Source organism: Cavia porcellus, unplaced genomic scaffold (assembly GCF_034190915.1).
Source record: "Cavia porcellus strain 051 isolate PalLab524CR breed Dunkin Hartley unplaced genomic scaffold, mCavPor4.1 scaffold_16, whole genome shotgun sequence".
NCBI lineage: Eukaryota > Metazoa > Chordata > Mammalia > Rodentia > Caviidae > Cavia > Cavia porcellus.
Genome location: NW_026947499.1, coordinates 60,275,236 through 60,300,735, shown reverse-complemented (window position 1 = coordinate 60,300,735; position 25,500 = coordinate 60,275,236). Strand labels below are relative to the sequence as shown.

The window sequence follows — 25,500 nt, the reverse complement described above, 5'->3', positions numbered from 1 at the left end:
GAACACTCTGGAAGGAAGTGCAGACATAGTTCAATAAAGCACTGTTTCACAGGGGGAACACCAAGGCTGGAACTTGGGTATAACTTGCTCAAGGTCACCCCAGAGATGGTCACTGAACCAAAGCCATGATTCATGTTGTCTCTATGTATCACATTTGATTTAATTGCCTCATCCTTTTAAAAAATATCCTTAAGGCCATGGTGGCATAAGCCTGTAATCCCAGCACTTGGAAAGCTGTGAGTTTTGAGGCCAGCCTGAACTGCATAGTGAAACTCTGTCTCATAAAGACATAAAAAGTTTTTAGTTAAAACTAACAATTAAAAACACCCACAAATCACAGTCTCTTCTCTATTTTTGCTACTATGCACATTTTTAAATAACTTCTTTTTTGTTTTTTGTTTTTTGGACCACAACTCAAACTCACTACCGTACACTTCCCAGACAAGTGCTTGAGCCACTAAACTAAATCCCCTGCCCCCAATAATTTATTTTTGAAGAGAATGAAACCAAGCAAAATAAAACAAAATAGAGCCAATCAAAACAAAACAATATAAGTGATACAGGATTTCAAAACAATATGAAATCAACAATGGCTAGCATGTCTTTCCCTGTCTTCAAAATAGCTGCCCATGCCATCAGACATAGTAAAATTCAACCAAACAAAACAGAATACAACCAATAAAAACAAACAATGAACACAACACAGGACTTCGAAACAAGATAATAGTAAATCCAAAATGGCTACCATAATTTAATTTGTTATCTTTGAAATAGTTGCCCATGACCTCATATATAAGAAACTCAAACAAGCCAAAACAGAATAAAACCAAACAAAACAAAACAATGAAAATGATACAGGTCTTTAAAACAAGATATTAAAGAATTAACAATGGCAATCACATTCAGAAGGAGATCCCCCCTTGCTATGCTGTATATTGTTATCCTCTAGATAGCATTAGGCTTGTAAAGTCAATGAAACCCTAAACACTGCAAGCATTAAGTCATATTTTACTTCAATAGTTATCATCTCAGCCTGTGTTTCTCTAAATAAGCCAGTCGCTTATGGTTGCAGTAGGGACTTGGCTCTTTCTGTCTCACAGTCTGCACACCAGAAAGGGCTCTCATCTGCTTTTCCTCTCTGCGGCCAAGGCGTGGTACCAACTCATAGGAAAGGGCTGGTGGCTGGTTCTCCTCCCGGCAGCCTGTACATGGTGCCAGCTTACAGGAAAGGGCTGGCATCTATTCTGTCAATTTTTAAAAATAGTCTAGAATTCTCACCCTTCCCTATAACCCATGTTGCAGAGCCCTGATTTTCACAAAAGTCATAGATAATTAATAGATTCCTAGCTAATTAATTGGCAGAATCATTTCCATCTTCATTTGATTTGACATTTTTTTACTTCTGTCTTCTTGAAAGTCCTTCTTCATTTAGCTTCCACACAAAACCCCATTGGTTGTCACATTCTCTAACTCCTCCTCCTCAGATGCTTACACTGTTGGACCCCTTTTAGGTTTTTTTTATATGTTTATTACAATCCTACCTCATTTTTAAAAAGATTTGTAGTGATTTGCAAAAACTCACATGATACAAGATGGTTTTATTGCAAAGAATCAAAGGAAAAATGGATGAAAAAATAGAAGTAACATAATTCCTGGTGAAATGGAAATGCTTTGGAATTAAATAGTGGAGGATGCATCACACTAAATGTACTAAATGACACCAAATTGTTCGTTTTGAAATGATTGATTTTGGGGCTCAGTATGTAGCTCGTGGTAGAGTACGTACATTGAGGTCCTGGAATTTGAACCTCAGCATTGCCAAAAAAAGTAATAAGTAAAAGAAAAGGCCAGGGGTTGTGGCACATATCTATAATCTCAGCACTCAGAAGGCCAAAACAAGAGGATCACTGTGAGTCTGAGGCCAGCCTGGGTTATAATATGAGTTCACGAGCAGCTTGAACTTCATAAGGAAACCCTGACTCAAAAAGGCAAAAAAAAAAAAAAAAGTAAAATAAAAGCTTATTTTGGGGCTGGAGATTTAGCTCAGCAGCATAAGCACCTGGCTTGCAAGCAGGCAGTCATTAGTTCAATCCCCGGTATCAATAAAAAGGAAAAAGACAAAAAAAAAAAGCTTATTTTATGTTGTGTGTTTTAACTCAATAAGTTTTTTTTTAAGAAACTAGGTTACTAATTACCATCAAAGAGTTATGTAAGTCTGCTTTCTGTCATTCACAGACATGGCTTTGAGCTTCCAAGCAGGATGAGCAAGAAGGAAAACACAATCAGCCATAGAAGTCAGAGCTGTAGGCTTCTGGCACGGAAAGGGCTTGGCCGAGGACTGACTCCTGTGGGCTGTCCATGGAGAGGGCAGGCTGAATTCCAGCGAACTGCATTCTAACACGCTGGTCTCCCCACCACCCCACTGTGAAGCTCAGGCGCTTCCTCAGAGTTTTTCCATAGAGATGCAGCAAAGCCTGCTTCATTACAGCAGCTCTCAGGGGGCTGGTGTGCACAACCTGCCTCATTCACTGATTGGTTTTAGAGGAATGAGAGGAAATGGATGTGCTGCATAACCTGCAGTAAATGCTCTATAAATAAAAATTGTGTCTTTTTGATTAGTATTGAGAAGAGTTATAGACCTAGAGTGCCAATAGTCTATGTTGCCAATTAAGGGCAGGTCCATGCTCTCAAAATCAGGACCAGAAATGACGTAATTAACCACGTCTCCATTCCAAACCAGAAAAATTCCTGATAAAAAAGACATCCCACTTATCTACGGAAAAAATCAGACAGAACCCGGACTCTTCCATTCCTAATAAAATGTTCTAAGTCTCTCCCATGCATAGATAAAATGAGCATTAAACCTTTGAAGTTCTGCACCACGGTATTACTAAGATAATTTTAGTCTGGAAAATTTTTTAAAGTTGGTGTCACCAGACGCCCACTAAGCCATTAAAGTTTCAGGAAAGCACTCATAGAAATCTTTTAGGTTGAGCAGTTTAATTTAGTAGTTAATTCTCTGAGATAAAGCACTTGCAAAATGTGCCTCCAGAACACCAAGGCGTATAAAACTGTGGCATGGCGTATAAAACCGTGAGCACTTCCGTTATTAATATGTTTTAGAGCAATTGATCCCAAGTCATTCTTTCTCGCATAGCCAGCTATCTATTAAAATCGTGCTTATTTTATGAAAAAGCAGAGTTATAAACACACAGAAGAAATTCAGCATTCTGTGCCCCACACAATAAGTTTCCATCTCATTCAAAATGGTATCACATCTTTAGAGTAGGAATTATTGTGGCTTGATTTATCTGTGTGGGGCAGAAATAAGTTCCTGATTTTTCTCATTAGCATGATCATGTCAAGAGAAGGTCTTTAGTGTCCTCTTGTCCAAATTATGGACTTTTCAATTACAAGTTACTCCATCTAAAATGTAGTCTAGGTCTCTTAATATTTTGCACTATTTTAAGTGAAGAAGCATGCTTTAGGAAGAGATATTCTATAGTGGACATTATTTTGTTTTATTTCCTATCTACATAATATGATAACATCAGTCCATATTCTCAACTTTTCTTAATCTCATCTGAGTCTTTGACTTTCTCAAAAAGAATCAATGAGATGAGCTAAGCCAAAGACTCAGCAGAGAACCTGTCTGCTGGTGCTACATGGGGCCAAGGACCTTGGTTTCTTGTGTTCCTTGCTGTGTCCACAGAGCCCAGGCAGATGCTGGACATGAACTGGAAAGGAATTGATGTGTGTTAAATGAATGAATGTATACATTAATGTTAAATGAATGAATGTATATATTGTCTCCATGCAAGTCAGAACTGAAGAAAGTCATCTATTTTCCTTATCAATCTGCATACTGAGGTGTTCAGAGCCAAATCAATAGCCCAGTAACTGTGTTCTACTGTCAGTCCTAGTCTCACTCTCCACTGCCAAAATATGTCATCCGCTGTCGTGCTTTGACCTCCTTGCACAATTAGTTTCTCACTTGCCTGCAAAATCAAGCCTGATGACCTCCATCTCATACTGTGTTAGTCAGCCAGACACCTCCTTCACTCCCAGAAAAGGATACATAAATACCATCTGTACCTTGTTCCACCTCAAAAAGCTGCATCTACCTCTATCAAACATTTACCATGCAGTACGAAATCACTGCTGTTTGTTACTGGGATCTCTCCCAGACCGAATTCCTGAAGTGGAAGGATATGTTCTTATTCCTTTTTTGAAACTCCTGTGCTGAACACAGGGTCTGGCATGAGACTGTGGCTCCTTCCCTGCGTCACTGCACTCGTGTTGGACTTGCCAGGGCTCTCAGACAGTAAACCCTGGAAGGGGGAGCCCTCCCAGAGGAGCCGCACAGGGAGGACCAAGCCCCTTACTGGCACGCTTTTGTCAAAACAAGAATAAGATAGAACTTTAATCAGCTCCACCTCACAAGTTAGAACAATTACCACCCGATTAATGCTAATGTAGGCATAAAGTGAAACAAATCTGCAATAAGCCACTCTCCTAGCCAAAAAATTTACATAACCTCACTTTCAATCAGGAAGGGCTGGCAAAGATGTTATTTAAATTGTTCCACTTTAAAAAATAAAAGAATAATAAGATTTTAAAAGATTTATAAGAAAAACTCAGTTAACTTTTCCCCTCGTGGTCAATATTTTTCCACTTTCTTCCTGATGCTATTTCCCATTTCTGGACCCAATACTCAACACTCACAGCTTAAAGGAGGAGAGGCTCACAGTTCCAGTCTGTGGCCAGCTGGCTCCAGGATGGGAAAATCATGATGGAAGGACGTGGTGAAGCATGATGGCAGGCAGCAGAGCAGGGGAGAGAGCAAAGGACCAGGGAGGAAGGGACCAGTGACCAGACATATCCCTTCCTCACAGTCACACCTCCATCACCCAACCCAGATACACCTGGAAATACGCCCCACCCATTCCCCATGCAGGCACCAGGGAAACCGACCCTCCAGCCTAACCCTCAGGGCCCATCTGAATTCCAAGTTCTCTGCAGGCCACAGGTGCCAAGAGGATCATGTGCCACAAGACCACAGAGGGAATAAAATGACAAGAAATTTCCTTCATGAGCTCCGTCTCTTTGGGGCATTGTGTTCATCTGCAGCTTTTTCATACTGCAATTATTTGTGTTGCACGTAATAGGACAGAGAATAAAATAGTGAGCAAAACAGGCACACTCTGAGTCATGTTGCTTGCACTCCCCAAAAAGTGACCCTTAAAATAAGAATTCAGTTGAAAGTCATTTATTGTAGCGGTGACCCCAAAAAACCCAGGAAAAGAAAGTAAAACAGAAAAGAAAAGGAAACCCAGTATACCAGTTACCTCTGTGATCACAGAGCTCATCGGCAGTGTGATGGTAAATGTTCAATGGCCAAATAAAAGGAGAGAGGGGAAGAAAGAGAAAGTAAGGAAGAGGAAGAAAAAAGAGGGAGAGACAGAAGAAAAGGAGACGTTGGAAGACAAGGTTTTAGTGGCAGGAGGGCAGCTGGCCCGAGCGGATTGATTTGAGTGGTATTGACGAGAAAAATACATGATGAAGAATTCCGAGGCCTGGAATGGATTCTGCACGTCAGGCTGGCCTAGGGGCTTTGCCACATCCCTGCCAGGCTCAGGAGTGGGAGAGGGCAGCTGTGTTGGCCATGTCTCTAGAAGGCCAGTGTACTGGCGTGGGCCATGGTAGTAGATGTACTTTTCCTCTTTACAGTCATGTGACTTGTGAACACACTGTGGGAGACGTTAGCCTCTCCCAGTCCTCCAATTCTTCGACAAAATCACTCTTATCATGTCCTTTCAACTGTGTCAATTCATAGTTATAGAGAGAAAAGATGCTATGTATCCCTTGTGAGTGACGCCTTTCATTAATCTTGCTGTTATTTGACAGAGAAGAGAAAACAAGAGGTCACTGAATACAAAAGCTAAATCAGTGAACAGAAAAAATTCCAGGGATTTGGGGTCTCTCTTCACAACCATCCTTAGGACTCTATCCCCAAGATTACTCTAAATCTATAGAGCTCATGGGCTGTTTTATCTTCCAACATAAACTAGTGTTACTGTTCAACAATTGAGTTTGGTTTAGTTTGGTTTGCTTGTTTCGTTTAATTTCGTTTCATTTCAGTTTGGGATGTTGGTCATATTTTTCACTTACCAGTTTAGCATCTCCAGTCTGTGTCTCCTCACTCATCCCTCCAGGCGTTAGCGGTTTTGTATTGTACTGACCTGAACTGATCGAGGCCAGTAGCCCAGCTGGGCAGGCCGTGGAGTGTGTGCCAGCAGGTGCAGGTCTACAGGCCCTCTGATGACCTGGTACCAGTCGCTGTTTTTCCCTTCGACTTCAGGGGCACTGGGGCCACTAGAAAAAACCTCAGTGGTAAACAGCTCAGATGACCAAGAGAATAACTCTGTGCTATTCTCTGAAGAAACCCTGAAATGCATTTTGAAATTAAGCCATTAGTTTTAACAGAAATTTGGACATATTACTCAGTAATTATACGTCAACAATTGAATACGTTTTCAGAAAAGAAAATGTGCTATAAGACTTAAGGACAACAAAGAACAAGCACTGCATGGGGAAAACACTGAAGAAGGTATATCACTATTGATATGGTCTGTTTGTGTCCCCCAAAATTCACCCTAAATCTCCAATGTGATGGCATTTTGTAGGTAGGGGCACTGGGAGGGGACTAGATGATGAGAGATGATGAAAGCAGAGCCCTTGCACAGAAATGAGAATTATTCTCTCTCTCTCTCTTTCTCTCTCTCTCTCTCTCCTCTCCTCCTATCCTCTCCTCCCCCTACGCTCTCTGCTCTCTCCTCTCTCTTCCTCATTCTCTGAGAACAACTATCTCAGACTGTCTCTGGTAAGGGTGGTCTTGCCAGACCCCAGATTGGCCAACGCAGTACTTGTCAGACCTCCTGAGGTATGAAAAATTTCTGTTGTTTGAGCCAGACGGTCTCTGTGCGCTGAGGGCAGCTTATCAATGGTGCAATTCCATGCACTGGGTGACAATACGTGTTACATATGTCTGTGATGTTTCCAGGCCTCGGTTTGGGGGCCTATTAAATTTCACTTTGGAGAGCTCTTCGTAACAATAATGCTGGAGCTTCAGCACCCTGCTTAGCAAGCCCAGAAATCAGTGCCCACTGGACCTGTGTGTGCTTTCCTCCCCGATCCTTTATTCAACACCTACACATAGGAAACAGTGAACACCGTGAGAGTCTATGTGTAAAACAGAGAAGTTCATATGGGCTGCCCATTTGTCAGAAAAGAGGAACATCAACGCGAAGCAGAGGTGTCGGAAAAGAAGCACAGTGAGCTTTCAGTGGGAAACCAGGAGAAGTGATTGGCTGGAGAGGGAAAAGAACACTCAAAGTGGGGAACAAATTTCATAAGCAAGGCACAAAGAGGGAGCAAGTTTTGGGGAAAGAGTGCAGAGAAATAGGAGGATGCATAGATAGATACCAAGCAGTTCTTTGAAAGTCAGAAAAAGTAGCTTATCCTGGTTTTTCAGGAAATAAAGGGAGCAGTGAACATGAGTGTTAGGAAAGTTAACATGATTGTGGCTTGGTAAGTTAAAAGCAGGGCTGAAGGAGGTCTTATTGTGTCTTTGATATGAAGTTTTGGAGGAACAAGGGAGGGTAGCAGGAGAAAAGATATAAGACAAATTATTTTAAAAATTAAATATCTCAGGGGATTCCTTTGGATAGTGCTGGATTGAGGAGGGTGGGTCAAAGAGTCAAATCACCATGAGACTGAACGCTCAGTGGTCACCTATGCTGTACCCAAGACAACAAATTCCTTACCACCCTGGAATTGAAAACTCAATGGAACACAATGAACAATGGGATTTATTTTAAATGCTTGGCTCACATGACTAGGAGAACTGGCAGATCCAAAGTCTTCAGGACACTTGGCAGGCTGAAGACACAAGGGTGAGTTGCAGTCCCAAGTTATCTCCTGGCAGGACTCCCTCTTCCTTCAGGGAGATCAAGCTTTTCTCTATGGACACCTTCCTCCCATCAGGTGAGGCTCACCCACATGACAGATGGTGAGTGGCCTTGGTCAAAGTCCACTGGCTTGCATGTTAATCTCATCTTAAAATTATTTCTCCAAAAACATCTAGAATAATGTTTGTCCAAATACCTGATTGCTATGGCCTAGCCAAGATGACACACAGAATTCATCATCATCTACACCTTGAATGAACTCAACATAGGAACAGGAAGTGGCTTATATACTCAATCTGCATAAAAGATGGAAATCCAGGACTAGAACAGGCAGTCAACAATTCAACAATTCATCTAGTTTGAAAAAAAAAAAGTGGGTTTTAGTTGGCAGCATGCCCTTTGGCCATAAAATGTAGCCAGTATTTGTGGAATTGAAAGGAGTCCATAGCAGAATAGAGGGCAAGGAATGTGCACTCAGCAGTGGAATGAAAATAAAGAATTGGCTGGAGGAAAGCTGGAAAGAAAGGCACAGAGGTAGCACAGAGTGGGTGGTCAACGTGACACCTAACCCTGCCCTCAGGTCTTCAATCCCCAGGTCTCACACCTCCAGGGACTGTGACGCAGTGTGATCATAGCTATAAAGATTCTGCCTTGTGTCCCCTTATCTTGAGTCACATAAACCAACATGAGAGTTAGAATGGGCACCTAACTCTCTTTCTGCCCTCTTTGTCCATTTTTACAGCAAGTGGGACGCTCTGATGGTGCAAATAGTTTGAGACCAGAAGTTTAAACCAGGCTCTGTGAGACCATCAGAAAGACTGTCTCCTTCTGCCCTGTGATAAAATGCATTTGTACAGCTGTACAGTGTGAGAGCATTTTAATCAAAGAAACAGCTCCTGCATTGAGAAGAAGTAGCACGTTGGCAGGACTAAGGTAGAAATAACCAGAGGGTTTATAAATGGACAGGAACTCTCATAAATAGTTTCCTTTCCTTTTAAAGTTTTAATAAGGTGGCACAGCATTCTGAGAAGTGTCAGTAGATCGTAAGCTGTGTGCTACAGTCTGTTTACAGGTAAGGAGGCCACACGGACAGCTGCAGTACCTTCTGAGACACTAACACACCTCACAGCATCCACCTCTCTTTAAAGCCATCAATGTCAGATGAATGAGATTTTTTCTTCAGATTGATCATATTAGACTCAGAGAGCTTTCAACATGTTTGGATTTTCCGTTTCTTCGACTTCAATTTTTCTTGCTTGGCAATGAATGAGAGAAGAGTAACGGCTCCCCATGGCTAGCTGGCAAGTCCTCTGCCAGGTTAAGCAAAATCCTCGCCAAAGCCTGTGGATTAGCTTTATGCTATCGGAAATATTAAAGAAAGTCCTAATTCACAAGATTTTAATGAAATACTTACTAAATATCAAACCAAAGCCTGTATTTCTAAAACTTGCCAAACTCTGTCTCACCCAGCACTCTGAAGAATCAAATGAAAACATTTGAAAAGAAATATAGGCATGCATTTTTACTTGTAAGTTTGTTTTGAATAAGCAAGTATTTATATTTATTTTTCTTTCAGTTTTCTGATAAAAATTCACATATTTAAGCATACAACATGATTTTTTAATACACACATATATAGTAAACTGTTGAGTGCCAGGAGCTAATTAACATTTCATCTCTTTAACCTTTTGTAGGAACACAAGATCTGCATATGTCAGAAGTTTAAGAAAATTTATATCTTCAGATTCTCAAATCAATCTTCCTTCTACAGGATGGCAGTTTTTCATAGATTGGGGGGTTTTACATGAAAGCTGGCAATATTTTGAACAGATTGTTTATTTGTGACATTCTTAAATAATACTTCGGTAAATTTCCTTGATTTGGCAAAACAGAATACCTCAAGAGTACTCAGCAAATTATGTAGAGCTCCTCATAAGTACATTATAGGTGTAGTCTTACATTTTTCATGCCGAGACAAAATTACTCAAATGTAAGGGAAGAAAGATTTATTTAGTTCATAGATTGTATATGTTTCAGCCCATAATCGCCCGGCTCATAGGCCAAGTGGCATGGTTGAAAGGCATCACAGGTAAAACGGTTCTTGGTAGACACAAGGCAGCAAAAGCATCAAGCAGCCCTCTTTCTATCCAGACTACTCACCGTCATGGCAGGTAGCACTCACAACCAGGGAAGACCTTCCCATTGCCTCCCCAGAACCATGCCAAACCAATCAGTGGACTAAATTAGTAACCACGCACTGTGGATCCTAACATCACACTTAATTCCAGCGCCACACCCTCTGGATCCAGGCACCTCTGAAAAGCTCCACCTATGACCACATTAGGCTTTGGGGCTCATCTAGACACAAGCCGTAACAGTTGTTAAATTTCAATAGAGCTGGTTGTACATGATGCTTTATTGTATTTAAGAAACCCTGCAACAAATGTTATAGCTGGGGGAACAGGACAGTGGAGAGGAGGAAGAAGGCCAGAGGAAGGAGAGTAAGACAGAATAAAACTGCAATGTGGGGAATATTTCTTAGAGTCCTCAGATGCAGAGGCAGCAGAGGCAAGGCGAAACGGGACCTGGAAACAGCGTGAGTGTCGCTGAGCAAGATCTCCAAAGTGAACGGAAAGGTGAGGGCTGGACACCAGGGTCCCCTGGAAGAGGGGCTGGGCTGCCACATCAGTGCGACCTCAGGAGAGTCAGTGGGAAGCAAAACACTTCTTCCAGGACCTGGGTGGGAAAGAAAGGACAACAGCAGGATGAATTAAAGGACTCGGGCGCCTCTGGTTTTCAGCTAAGAGAGAACCAAGCTCCTCCTGCACTGTATCCCTGGGATTTTTGGGCTTTCCTGGCAGCTGTACTCAGCATGCCTGCCTTGCTCTAAGATGCTCCGTATGTCTAATGGCTTCCCATGGGAAAAAGAGGGAGAGCACTTAAGTCACAAGACTACAGTGTTGGACTGAAGTCCAAAGACTGTCCCCAGTCTTCCTTGCATGTGGCAGAGGAAGAGAGGTGGACCCTTGCTTGAGGGCTTAGCTGTGTTCCATGCTAGGTGAATCTTTTCCCAGTGAGATTTCTACCTCACTTGACAAAGAGGGGCTTAGAGCTAAAGAAAAGAGGAAACCAGCCCTGCAATCCCCAGGCCTTTACTGCCAGGCTGTTATGGGAAATGGCACCTACTGCCTGGCATGGCTCATTTGTGAGTGCCCTCAATTCCTGACTGAAAATAAGAGAGAAAAGGATTTTGAGGAAACTTTCCTGATCAAAAAGAGCTTAACCTTTTTGTTTACTGTGGTACAATAAGAGGCATTGCTGTTAATCTCCCTCAACATCGCCCCTCCCCACTTGCTTCAAACATACTTAGCCCACAATTCTTGGCACCTTCCAAAGCAGTGCTGAAAGTCCTCTTCCTGAGAGTCTTGATTTGCATTGTCATGGCTTCCTTGGTGTCCTGAATCAGCTTAAAATGTTAATGCTTCATGGTCATTTCAGTGAAGAGCCAGAAGACACACAGTGCCAGATCCAGTAAATTATGTAAATTATTTGACAGGAATTGCTATAAATATTTTAAATAAGTTAAGGACATCAAAAGCAACCAAGAAAAGACCCTCACAAAAGAGGAATTCCAGAACTGCTTCAGAAAGTGGCAAGAGTATCATGGTAAAGGAGGGTCTTTTGAGAGGAATTAGTGCCAATTTGTCTTTTATTATAACATATTTTTGCAAATTTTTATTTAAACATTCATTATATTTTTATTGCACCTCATATATATTAATAGTCTCGTTTCTGGAACAACTTGATCTATTGCTTTATTATATGTGAAAAGTATGAAACCTTCTAGCTTCATTAGAATCATCCAAAGTTTTGTTGGCTTGTTCTTTTTTTTTTCAAGTTTGTGATTTTCATACATAAAATAATGTATTTCTCATTTCACCATTTCTCTTTTTCCATTCATGTCTGACATTTTCTGTTTCCTCCTTGTGGCATGGGCTGAGCAATGTCCACTTTGATATCTCATGCATTTTACAACAATGACACCCCTCAACCTTTGTTACCGATAATGCCTCTTCTTAAGAAGGGCAAGCCATAGCATAGGCCATTCACCTCTACTCTGAGGCCACTTTCCTAATTTCAAACTTTCTCTGCAAGCTCATGTGCTATCTCATACATTATCTTTACAGGGGTTCCCATATAATTCAAAGTCTTCAGAAATTTCATCACCTGGGCCCTGAATTTGATGGACCATAGTTTTCCCTGTCATAATAATAATTATGAAGACTTTTGTCCACATTGGGGATTTTTTCAAGTCCTTAGGGTCTTCCTATCATGAATTCCTTCAGGAGACTGCTTGATTCTTTTTCTTGCTTCTCCTTTTCCCCTCCTCTCAACATGCCTTTCATGAATCTCTAACATAATCCCCCAAGTTAGGCAAAATGAGGATGTTGGGTGCAAGACATTAACCTGGGGTACAAAGGTCAAGTGACAGACAGAATTTCAGTGGGTAAGATAATATTAAAACACAATACTTCAAATAATGGAAATCGGTACAAATAATTCATGATGAAAAAATTCTCCAAAGCATAAAGAATGACAAGTTCGTGCACTGCACACCCGCACTGGCCTGCTCACCCAAGCAGCCATCCCACCTGCCCGGTTTTGGCCTGCAAGGCCCTTCACTGGGATGGTACAGGACATAAATGCAAACAGCCTGAGCAACATGGGGTTTCAAAAGCATTCACTTTTTTTACTTTGGAGCATTCATTAACTTTTTCCTGTGGGTTCAAACGCAGGAGAGTGTTTCAATAAGTGTTCACAGCAGCACACATTTCCCATCTTGCCTCAGGATGGAGGATGGCTCAGCACAGGGGGAGCTAAGTCACCACCCCCAAACTTGCCTTCGCTGATTGCAGCCTGGTGCTAACGTGTTGAACTGATCCAGATCGCAGACTGACAGGGGTATTTATGAGGATAACAAAAACATTTTCTATAAACCACAAAAACATTTAGATGAAAATATATCGATTTTTTCATATATTCACTGAAATATGAGCACCTTTCAGTGCAGATCTGAAACCGCTTTCTATTCTCTTTTCCCTAGAGACTCAATCAGAGTAAGGTTGCAGTCTGATTTGATCCCACCTGTAAAACACGGGAGGCCTTGGCACCTCCGAGGTTAGCAGGGGATTCTGCCTCCTCCCAATCCTGGCTTTGTGTCCTGGCTGCTGGTCTCTGTGCCTGTCACATCTCCTGTACCTAGGGCAGCATTTTTTTTTATTTTATTTAAGGAGAAAAAAGAAAAAAAAAAAACAGAAAAAGGGTACAAGTTATACAGAATTTCAGAAAAAATAAACAGTAGGAAATAACTAGCTAATTACATATTGTCATCTTAGAAATACTTATTGAAGTTACAAAATTAAAGCATAGAGAGGGGACTTTCAAACAGTGAGACTGCAAACAGTTTTGTTCAATGATCCAACAAAACTCAATAATATCGTTATCTATCTTATACAATTAAATATATATGCAGTTATATCTTTTACAGAACTTTCTTTTCCTTTCTTTTGTACAATGACAATTACACATTTTGAGTTTTATTGCTCCCACAGTTCTTATTACTTTTTTTTTTGGAAGAAAGTAAAACCAAATGTGACATACCGGGACAGAGTCAGTCAAATCAAAAGGATGGACATAATACATAATGTAAAAACAAAATACAAGGTGATCAACAATGGTTACCATACTCTTGCTATCTTAAAAAGAATTGCCTATATCATCAGTTATAATAAAATTGAACAAAACAGTAAAGAATAAGACCAATGAAACCAAAACACTGCAGACATTAGAGGACTTCAAAAGAAAATAATAGTCAACCAGAATGGCCGTCACAATGAATCTTATTGTCTTCATAGTTGTTGCCTATACTTTCAAACTTGGTACTATCAAGCATAACAGAATAGAGGAAAATCAGTCAAAACAAGATGGTGAGAGCAATACAGAGTTTCAAATCAAGTTAATGGGAAATCAAAGTGGGTTCCTATAATATATCCTGCTATTTTTTATTTATTTTTCCCTTAATTAAAAGGATAAAAATGAAAAAGTAGACAATAAAATGGAGATTGAGATAAAAAAGAGGGCATAACAACAAAACAGCACAGGTCAAAACGTAGCCATTTAAGCAAAATAGTGTTTCACCACAAGACAGTCTCTACATAATAGTAGTTACCATAGTGTCTCTTCCCTTAAAATCTTTGGGTATAACTTTGTATACTGTAGCATCAAACATATCAAGACAATGTAAAACTGTTCAAGAGAATGACAGTATTTCAGGGTATTTAGAATCAACTAACAGAAAATGAACAATGGTTTCTGTATAATCTCCTTGTCTATAAAAGTTTTTGTTTATATTATCACATATAATAAAATCCAATAAGATACAACACGTTAAAACCGATGGAGACAGAAGACTAAAAGCTTGATGGGACTTCAAAGCAAGATGATACTAAATCAGCACTAGCTATTATGAAGTCTTGTTTTCTCCAAAATGGCTGTTCCTACCACCCAACCTTCTCTGCCTCATTTCTGTTGAGCTCTTTTTCTGTCGTTTGTTGTCAGTTTGTCCTCTTCATTTCGCTTTCTGCTCCATTCATTGTGGCCTCTGTGCCACTGTTTCTGGAATCTTGGTATTTTTCATTTTTAGAATATCCTGCAGTATTCTCTGTAGAGTTGAATTGGTGGTTGCAAATTCCCCTAGTTCCTCTTTATCCTGGAAGCACCTTGTTTTTCCAACAATTTCTAGGGACCGTTGTGCAGGATATATCAATCTTGGCTGGAGGTTATTATCTTTCAAAGCTTGAATTATTTCCCCCCATGCTCTTCATGATTTGATGGTTTGTGCCGAGAAGTCTGCTGTAATTCTGATGGGTGTTCCCTTGTAAGTGATCTGTTTTTTGTCTCTGATGGCTTTTAATATTCTGTTCTTATATTGGATTTCTGGAATTTTGATTATTATATGCCTGGGTGTAGTTCTGTTTGGGTTGTAGGTGGCTGGGGTCCTGTATGCCTCATATATCTCAGTATCTTTACCTTTTGCTAAATTAGGGAAATTCTCTTGGATTATTTCTGTGAATAGCTTTTGTAGTTCATTTGTTTGAGTCCCTACTTCTTCTTTTATGTTCTTAATTCTTAAGTTATAGATCTTCTTATCATCCTCTAGTCTTTGTGTTATTGCTGTTTATTTTCTTGTTATTTTTAAGAAGTTTTTCATTTCATGCTCCCACATTACAAATCTGTCCTCCAGTTCTGATAATCTATCTTTAGTTTCTTTCAAGCTGTTATGCCAGCTTTCAATAGAGTTTTTAGCTTCCTGGTAATCTCTTTGAACCTGCTTCACGTGTTCTATGTTTTCTCTATTTTCTCCATCAAACAATTCTCCCCTTTTTTTCTGTTCTTCCATTCCACCATCTGTTTTTTCTTGGGCGGTGCTTAGCATTTCTCTAACTATTCTACTTATTTCTTGATTTATTTCATTAAATACTTCACTTTTGAATTCGTCTATGAGGCTCTGGAGATATCGCTTTATGTCTATAGGTGCTGTGTCTGATATTGCATGTTTTCTGTCTTCATTCTCTTTTGCATTTACCTTTCCTGGATCTGTGTTCTCAGGATTGGAGACTGAGGACCCTTTCTTGTTGCTCCCTTTTCCCATACTTTTTGTTCCTTCCATACAAGCGTATGTAGGAGGCCCAGTTTTTTTTTTTTTCCTCTTTGTTTGAATCTGCCAGCTAGGTGTTCCTGCCCACTGCAGTGTACTAGGGAGACAGACATGGGCAGCCTCTGCTGGGCCCACCCCTCCAGGTCAACCTACTGACTGCTTCATTGCTAGGGTGCACCGCCAGGCGCAGGGACCTGATTTGGGCTAGCCTATTGGATCTTAGTCCACCACATCACCAGGCCAAGCGCTCCCCACCACTCTCCACCGCTTGAGAAGGGAATATGCGACTAAAGTCACTGCAGGGTCCTGTTTCAGCTAGTCTGCTCGTTCCCAGAATGTCCTCTGTTGGAGCCTCCTAGTCTATGAAAGGGTCCCCATTTCTCTCACTCACCTCAGGTAGATGTAGGGCTCCCTGCCAGTCCCACTCTCAACACTGTTTGGTTTGCCGATTCCAGCTCTCAGAGCTTTCACATGTCTTTCTCCCTGCCGTGTGGATTGGGACACAGTATCGGCAGCAGGCAATTCAAATCGCGGCTTCCAATGGTGTGGGATCCAGCTTCTGCACTGAGATTTTATCTGTTCCTGTTATAGCATCAGGATTGCATTTCCAGTTGGTTTCTCTCAGCTTAGTTCGTTCCTGGGTCAGCGGGGTACATCTCCCCTCGTGTAGGACTCCTCACACAGCACCACTCCTGGATTCTAAACTGGTAATCTCAGAGAGCCTCCGTGGCTGCTGTTATTTGTCTGCCATGTTCTCCCGGCCATAGGGCAGCATTTTAAAGTCTCTTTCTGGCGAGTTAGGTTCTTCCTCAGTTAACCAATACCCACCAGAAGCTAACCAGGGAAACTGCAAGCATCAAGTTGCTGTTTTCTAAGCTAAAAGCAGTCAAATAACAACTTTAAACTGCGTTCTCAAGAAAGGGAACTCCTATGGGGAAGAAATGTAACACTCAAATGGAGGTGTGAAGAAACCAACACTGGAAGAGAAGATCCCGGGATTAAAAAGAGCAGGACACTTCTACCTCTCACGGGCTAGAGAGTCAACAAGAAGAAGGGGTGTCACCAGTGTTCAGGAACCAGGTGACCCAAAGGAAGCCAAGAGCCCAGGACTCTCCCAAGCAGGAGCTGCAATCATAGACAAGTGGCCACTGGACACACAAAGGGGCAAAGTGAGATAACCAAGGCCTCATACCATACAATCCTAGGCAGAAACCTGACCATCAGAACCCTTTGGAAGGTGGACAGGGTCTGTTCTCCATCCCTCCACCCGAAACAGAACAGAGGAAGGAAAAGGAAAGGAATGCAGGAAAGAAAACAATCCCAGAACCAGATCAGCCCACGCCGGGGTCCATCTGCACGTAGTGGCATGGCCCTTCGGGTAGCTTCACTGCAGACTGCTCAGAAGCACTGGCTGAGAATGCTGGCACTCTCGGCACTTCATTTCCAGAATGGTAGTGGTCAAAACACAGGGTCATTATATTTCAAAACCTTCCCCTTATTATCTGAACTTAATGAAAAGCAGAGAATTTCTCTCTAGGTATTACATAATCTAAAGCAGCTGAAGAACTGCTTATGTCCTGACAGAAATATCTTCTTGTTCACCCAAATCCATCAGCTTCAATAAAGTAATAAGCAGCCCAGTCACTTGGAGTAGTTCTCATTTAGTGTCAACAGCTTCTTGATGTAGTCATCCATTTTTGCTGCCTGTGAATTGAAGTAATTTCACTCTTTTTACACCAACTCTTACCCATTTTCTTCTTTTCTTTTATCCCAGAGACAGTCTTCAGAAGCACGAATACATGAATGAACAAATGGTTACATGAGTAGAGGGATGAGCAGTGCAAGTAGATGGACATGAATGTCAGTGATGATGCTCAGGACCTTACACAGGGGATGTCCCCCAGTCTTCTCTGGGTGGTAGCGGAAAGTATAAAGTGCCATGTATGGTTGATGCATAGAGGCAAAATGTGAACCTCCTCTGTGCCGTATTTTATCTTTAAAACCACTGATGAAATGTAGAACATAGTTAGAGGCGATTTGCTCAGAAAGGTAGGCATCATTAAGGCATTCTGCACTGCAGATGAGAGTTGTTTGAATGTATTTCTATATCAAGCTAGTAAATAATAAAATGCAGCCTGAGTCACTTGGATATTCTTGGTGGTGTTCACATTCCCAATGCATTCAGTTTTTGCAGAATGCTATAAATTCTCTCCCTATAATATACCCTCCTACCCTACAATATGCCCTATGAAGTTGAATGTTTTATGACAATGTTAATGCATAATAATCAGCCTTTAATTTCTTCAAACATAGTTTATTTCCCTGAATAAAATCTTGTAAATCCTTCAAAATCTTCTGTAAAATTAAAGCAGATGAAATACTATGTTTTAAGTACAATTAACGAGATCAAGGGCACAAAATTAATCAGGCAGGTAAGACACTCAAAGCAATTCACATACCTTCTTTAGATCACTTGAAGATGAATAATGCTTAGAAATTAGAATTCGAAATAGCCACAGTTGGAACTATTACAATATCCCTAAAAAGCTCATGTTTCTAAACTATCTTTTAAAAGTAAAAGTTTAGGACCAGACTCTTGCCTTCATCCCTACTTCACACATAATGATCCTGTTTTACTTACTGTCTCACTGGGACAAAATACCCAAAACAGGTGACTTAAAAGGGGAAAGTTTATTTTAGCTCACAGTTCATGGGGTTTGAGTCCATACTCAGCTGGCTCCAAGGCAGCCTGGCATGGCCAAGGGGCATGGCAGAGAAGACTTGTGCATAGCAGGACAGTGGGGAGCAGAAAGGAATGACCGGCAGAGGAGGGATCTATCCTGCTCCAGGCCACACCCAGCAGTGTCTTCCACCAGACTTTGCCTCCCAGTGTCACACCCAGCCATAAACCCATCAAGTGAACAAATCCTGTGTCTCACACCCATGATCCAGTCACTTCCCAAAAGTCTCACATATGAATGCATGAGATTTTGGGGACACATCTAGAAATAACCCATAACAGATTTCCTATAACAGCTATTCCCATAACAGCTAAAATGTGGCACTACATAACATCTTCAGAATATGTATGTACAAGGGTCAGAGGTACCTCAGTTTATATGTACATTTATTTTTATATATTTACAGAACTAAGTTACATAATGCTTTGAGACAGGAAGTAATATTTTTAAGGAGCCAAAATACAAATATGTTCTGTAACTTCGAAAAGCTATTAAAAGATTTCATACAAGTTCTCTTTTTATTGGGAATTTATATTCCATTAAGATTTAAGTAAAGAAAGGTGTTAACCAGCTTGGATTGACAAAAACCTAGAAATTCAAAAGTACTTTCTAACATATATTTGCTTTTTAACAAATTCTTTAGCAGAAAACGTGATTTGTTTTTCCCAAATGACACTCATTGATATAAAAAGCATTTTAAATATCAAATGGGAGAACATTTTTAAAGGAACTTCAAGTGATCGCGTTATGATTTCGTACTCCTCAAAATACAAAGCTTCTGCCTAAAGTTGAAAACTTTTTTGCCTTCAGTTAAATTAGTTCTAAAGAAGAGCTTTTCTCTTGTGGACTTCACTTCACGTTGGTACTGAATATAAACATTTATATGTTTTTCATTGATCCTAGTCTTTACTAGCAAAATCAAGAGGTAGCTGGGGCAGGACAGGACCTAAGAGCCTGAGAAAAAGAAAACCTTCCCATTTGTATTAGGGGCAGACCAGCATTAGAACCGCCCCTAATATAAATGGTGCTTCAGTCATGAAATTTTCCCATAACAACCTGTAAAGCTGTTCCTCTACTACTGATTACAAACTTTTCCACAAATCAGCCTTCTGGCGGGCTTAAAACAATAATCACTGAGATTCTGCAGGTCTGGGGTGGGGCAAATTTGCATTTCTAGCCACTTCTCTGGGATCTCTGATTTGGGGAATGGGTAGCCTCACAATAATAACTCACGTTTGGGCTTTAACGTTGTTAAACCTCTCTGGTGTCTGTTTAGTGAACTTGATCCTAAACCATCCTGTAAGATGCAGCAGATTTTACAGAGCGTGGGTTCTCCCGCACTCCCAGTTTCAGTGAGCACGGTCCCCATCCGTGAAAGTGCCCAAAACGGGAAACAAGCAGGCCCCAGGCTGCCCTGGCTCCCCACACCCTGCCATTGCTCATGTCACGCCGACTCTTTTCTTTGTGTTATGCGAGTCCTGTTGCCTTCCATTTCCGTGTCTGTGTCTTTCTCTCCATAATGCACTTGATACTCAAGTTTACATTTTTCTAGGAAAAGATTTCGCAAAATGTAGTCTAGATTAAAACAGGATAGGTTTTCTTTTTATACAGAGCGAATATATTTCATCCTTTTGTTGGTGTTCATGAGTCCAGTTTCTCCTTTAAATGTGCACGGCTTTTTAATTATTGGCTATTGTGCTAGTGTGCTGGCATAATGGGTGAGAACTCTTCAGGTAGGAACACAAACTGCCAAGCCTCCCGGAGAGTATGGAATCTGATTTCCAGCTCTTACTTGCTTTCATCTCCTTTCAGTTCCAAGTACTACTCACTCTTCTGTTTCTAAATCTTTCCCTTTGCCTCATTAATTTCAACACCAGACTCGCCCAAACTGTGGCCTAACAGGGTGAACCACTCTTCTGAGAAAAAGTTATTGCTAATAAACACAACTGCCGCTTTTTGTGAAATTTTATTAAGAATTTAAACTAGGCTTTTGCTACATTGCCAGGCTCCCTAGTGTTAAAATGCACCTGAGGTAATTTTCCCTAACTTGAAATATCTACAATCTGTATCTTCATTTTAAAAAGCTTACTTCTAGACTCTCCCCGGCAATTCCTCATAGTGCAGCTGTCAAACTCTCCTTAGTCAAAACAGGGAGAAGAGGAAGGCCATTGATAAACCCGCCCCTCCCACCCTTGAAAATAGTTACACTAAGTGGAAAACAGGAATGAAAGTTTGCAGATCCAAGATTGAAAGGTAAAAGGTTGGCACTTTGTTCTCAATGATGCCTTAGTAAGACCACATCCTCCCGACTGGCAGGTCACCGTTGTGTGCTGTAAGTAGCATTTATTCCTTTGCTCAGCAGCTCCACTCACTGCACCCCTTTGCCTGCAACTCTGGAGCATATATTAGTTCTAGCAACTCATAACCTGAGGTCATGTGTATATTATCCCAATGCCAGAATTTTTAAGGACCTCATCCACTGATATTACATCAAGAATTGTTAAATCTTCCTATGCCTCAGCTTTTTATCTGCACCAGATGCAAATACTAGCTAAACTGCTTGTGGCTTCAGGGTATGATGACCAACACAGAAAGTGCTCAGTTAAATTGGATTTGATTGCAATATTTTCAGCTGCCATAAGCTACATAAAGAAGGAAATGTGTTTATGTTGCTCATTGCTGTTGCCCCAGTGCTATGCCTTGTTAGTATGTGGCAGGTGGTAGACAGTCAATAATTTTTCTGAATGAATGAATGAATGAATGAATGAATGAAGATATGGATATGGGGAAGCACTTGGACTGTTTCAAAGCTCAAGGGCATCTAAGGACACCTGAGGATTTCACCTTACTTGTCTAGCACAGTGGAATAAAATTATGTAACTATGACTTAGCACAGGGAAGCACACATGCACTGGTTATAGCACTACATAAGAATGTAAATATGAGGTAACAACCTGTATAAGAATTACACAATAAAGATGCAGGCGGCTTTGCTCTTGTGTTCTTGAGCTCTGCTCTACTCCATGCTGCCTGCTGTTGTTTTTAACTGTGGGACCTCACTCACGAAAATGTCTCTTGGTCCTCCCAAGCTTGTTGATACTGGGCAAAGAAGACAAAGAAAGTATCTGCATTTTTGCGGAAATAAAAAGGATATGTTAAGAAAGCTGAACTTTATTACTGATCTCTCATAGGTTAATTTGGAATGGAACTTTTCACTTTTCTGAACCTCAGATGTCTCAACTGTATATGATTAACAACGCCTACCTTGCCTTTCTCAGAGAAATGTTAATAGACTTAAGAGAAGCAGAAAACAAGCATATAAAAAAAGCAATAGCAAAATATATCAGCAATTAAAGTATACTGGGGCTTATTAAAAAGAAAAATAGAGAAAGCATGAAATGCATAATCTCGGACGTGAAGACTCTGAGGCACAGCCAAGCTGCGGGCATGTAAATGTGGAGCTGGGGTCAGACACAAAGCACAGAAACCAGGTAGAAAAGTGGGACCAAAAAGCCAAGAAGGCTTGTATTTACTGAGTATTTGCAAAACTAATATTGAATCAAATAATGGGGAAGATTTTGGTTTGGTATGGGAAATAAATTACAAATTTTTATGCCATATAAATATGTTTGATAATATTTATTAAACCTTTGAAGTCCATAGTAATGAAATATATGAAAACATTCTGCAAATTATAAAACTTTATTTCCATGCAAAGCATAAAATTAATTTAAATTTGTAGCTAAGTCATTATGTTTAAAGAGTATGCCAAGAAGTCGCTCAAAGCTTTGAGATTTGGCAAATGTAGACCCTTTGCTTAAGAAGTTAAAACAAAACCCTCCAACCCTTATTTTTCATAAAATCAAGAACATTCTGAGGAAGTGAAAAATCATAACCCTTTATACATCACTGTTCATGATATCAGGTCTTTCATTTGCCATCAAAATCTTTATGAAATGAAGGAAGGTTTAAATAGATAAAATGTATACTTAGTTTTTTAGCAACTTTCTTAAATTGTGAAGTTCCAACCAATTATAAAAACTATAAAGAAACATTAATTAAATTAATTAATAATCTCTCATATAATTGGAACTTTTAATTATGCCTTATACAAAAAGAATATCTTGCATAATAAATAATATCACAGAAGTTCTATTGTTTATTGTTTTGTTTATAGTGCTGGAAATTCGATCCAAAGCCTCACACTTGCTAGGCAATTGCTGTATGTTCACTTATGCACCCCTGCTATATTTTTTATGTACTAAAATAACAACTTACTTGTGATATTCCAAATGTTTTTAAATATGGTCCCCTCAACCTTACTGGCTCTTATTCCTGACCACATCTTAAATCACATGGAAAGCTTTTCAAATGTGCCGTCCTTCTCCTGATGGACTTCAGACCTTTTGCAGGAGGTCCAGAGAGTGATGAAGTCCTGCACATTCCTCACGGTGCCAGCCTTTTAGAGGGTTTTCAGTCCTTTAACTCATGTTCTACTCACACCTCAGCCAAATTTTAGTAGTTGCCTTTGGCTAATGCTAAAGAAGGGCTTTATAATTTCTAAATTTGTATTTGTTTATTTATTTTTTGCAGGCCTGGGGATCAAATTTAGGATTTTTTGCAAACTAGGCAAGCAGTCTACCTCTGAATTATACATCTCCAGCCCAAAGAATAAATTTTAAAGGAGTAAAGAAGTCATAACTCTTATCCCCATATAAAATGAATACATGTTGAAGATTTCATCTACCTCATTAGTTAATTTTAAAATATGGTAAGGGACTATCAGAAAAGAATCCAAACAGCAGACTAAATATAAGCCAATGAGTTTTGGTAAACTAATGCCCTGTTAGCCAAACCCAGACTACCACCTCTTTTTGTAAGCCTACAAGTTAGGAATTTCTTTTATATCCACAATTGGAAAAGATCAAAAGATTATATTTTCTGACATGTAAAAATTATATTTAATTCAATTTTAGCTCCCATAAGTAAAGTTTTATTGAATGTAGTCATGTCCATTTACATATAGTCTATGACTCCTATAGAGTTACAACAGCAAACTTGAGTTGTGGCAAAAGACATTATGTTATATGGCCAATACAGCTTAAATTATTCACTATTTACCCCTTTTCCAAAAAGTTTGCCAAGTCTCAATATAGACAATCAGGAATGCTTAATACAAATTTGCAAAGCTGGGCAGTAAATTATCTTCAATGGATAAAATTCAATTTATCTTTATGGAATGGAGTTAGTCCCTAATTCATTCTCTCCAGCTCCTGGTTATAAATATTCGAGGCAGAGTAAATGAAAATGCAGCCTCCTCCAGAGCTGGATAACCCCCAAGGCTTCTCCATAAGGTTCAACATTCTGTTGAGAAGATACTCAATATTCTTTTAAAACTCATCTCAAATTTTTTCAGTTTTCCTGACATGAATTAAACTCGATTAACTTTTTCAGGACATCAGAGGTACAATCTGACCAGAAAGGACTGTATTCCAGGTGTGTCTGGGACACGGCCAGACCCTTAGCTACTTTGTTACACCTCTTAATCTGCCTGCTCCAGGAATTTAGTGCTCACCAAGCAATCAGTACCAGTACTGGGGGACTCCTAACTATAAGCTTCCATTCACAGACCAACCTAAACCTTATAGCCATGTTGCTAAGTATTCTCTGCAAAATGCTATTAAACAAATCAGGGCTTTGCTCTCCAGAACCGTATATTCCTGGCACAGACACTTCCAAGCAAAGAAAGAAAGATATTCCACTGTAAATTGGAGTCACTTATGATTTTATAACTTCCCTACCTTCCCAAAAGTAAATGCATCATCTTCCAGAATGCCTACCCATACTGCATTTCTTTCATTTACTGCAAGAGAAAAACCTGCAAAAGAAAAACATTCTGAACATCCTGTAAAACGCATTTTTGACCTTTAAATCAACTTTCAGTTCATCTAAACTATTGAATATTTGTTACATTTAAGAAAATCCTCATTGAACATAACTTCAGCGTTTTCATGATACTCTGATGAAAATCTTTTACGAAGTAAACAATCTTCAAAACTTGTATAAATTGTTTTCATTATCTTAAAAATGGCTCTTATTTTGATCTTTGCAGTTCACAGTCAAAATTGCTTAAGGCAATTCTTTGAAAGGACTCTAGAAGCCAGACTCAGATCTCCAACATAGATTAGTTTGATTTTCAAAAAATTATCACAGCTTGAGTTTCTTCAAAATACAAATAATTACAAGGGCTGATTTTTGCTTGCCTATTTCATGGTTGGCTCTGTTCTTTACTGTGTTCCTATAGCAGGTGGGACAGTTCTCATTTTCCAAGTGGAGATCATGCGCTAATGAGACAGCTTTTCCTTTTATTCCTCCCTAAGCCACTGTGTGTCCCAGTTGATTTAGAGAATGCATGAGAAATGCACCTTGAGACCATGTTAAGTGAAGTAGCTCAGACACACAAGTCTAAATATCACATGGTTTCTAATCTACAAGAAACCCAAAGTATAACGAAAAAGCCAAATAAAAGATCACAAGAAGGAAAAAAAACTTTCTCAAATGGGAAGGGAATCAAGAAATAGAGGGGTGGGGGAAGCAGGAGGGAAAGGGGATTTTAAAAGGAGTTAAGATGTGTTATGCCACACAAGGATTAGAAACATTATACGGTATACTGCAAACATGTTGTAATTTTTTTAAGTGTGAATTAAAAAAGAATGTATATATGCATATAATTTGGGGGAGGTAGAGCTCAGAGCAAAACAAAAAATACCAGACAATGGAGAAAGGATAAAACTTTATTCAGATAATAACAGCAGAGAAACTGCTCGTTAATGAGAAGTGGCTAAAGAAGTGAGGTGACTTGAAGAGACCAGAAACACAAGAGCTAGCAGCAAGTCCACCAGGAGTCACGAGCAGCCGTGAGCAGCAAGTCGTGTCACCATCACGCCATTCTGGAAGGGTGGCTCTTTATAGGTAGCCCTTTCCTTCCCAGAACACACAAGAGTGAGAACATTTAGAAAATTTGAAAGTTAGAATGGATAGGAGTTTGGGGTTGTTTTTTTAACATAGCTAT

General features: G+C 40.0%; 1 protein-coding gene and 1 long non-coding RNA gene across 3 annotated transcripts in view; one reads left to right on the top strand and one right to left on the bottom strand.

Annotated features, from left to right (window-relative positions):
• Positions 1 to 25,500, top strand: part of Impg1 (interphotoreceptor matrix proteoglycan 1) — a 137,470-nt gene that overhangs the window by 77,329 nt on the left and 34,641 nt on the right. The gene's annotated exons all lie outside the window — the stretch shown is intronic.
• LOC134470760 (uncharacterized) overlaps positions 10,367 to 25,500 on the bottom strand; it is a 39,228-nt gene continuing 24,094 nt past the window's right edge. The window contains exons 3-4 of the long non-coding RNA XR_010039919.1: positions 13,116 to 13,229; positions 10,367 to 10,706 (exon numbers count right to left, since the gene is read on the bottom strand). This is a non-coding gene — a long non-coding RNA (uncharacterized LOC134470760). The remainder of the gene's footprint in view (positions 10,707 to 13,115; positions 13,230 to 25,500) is intronic.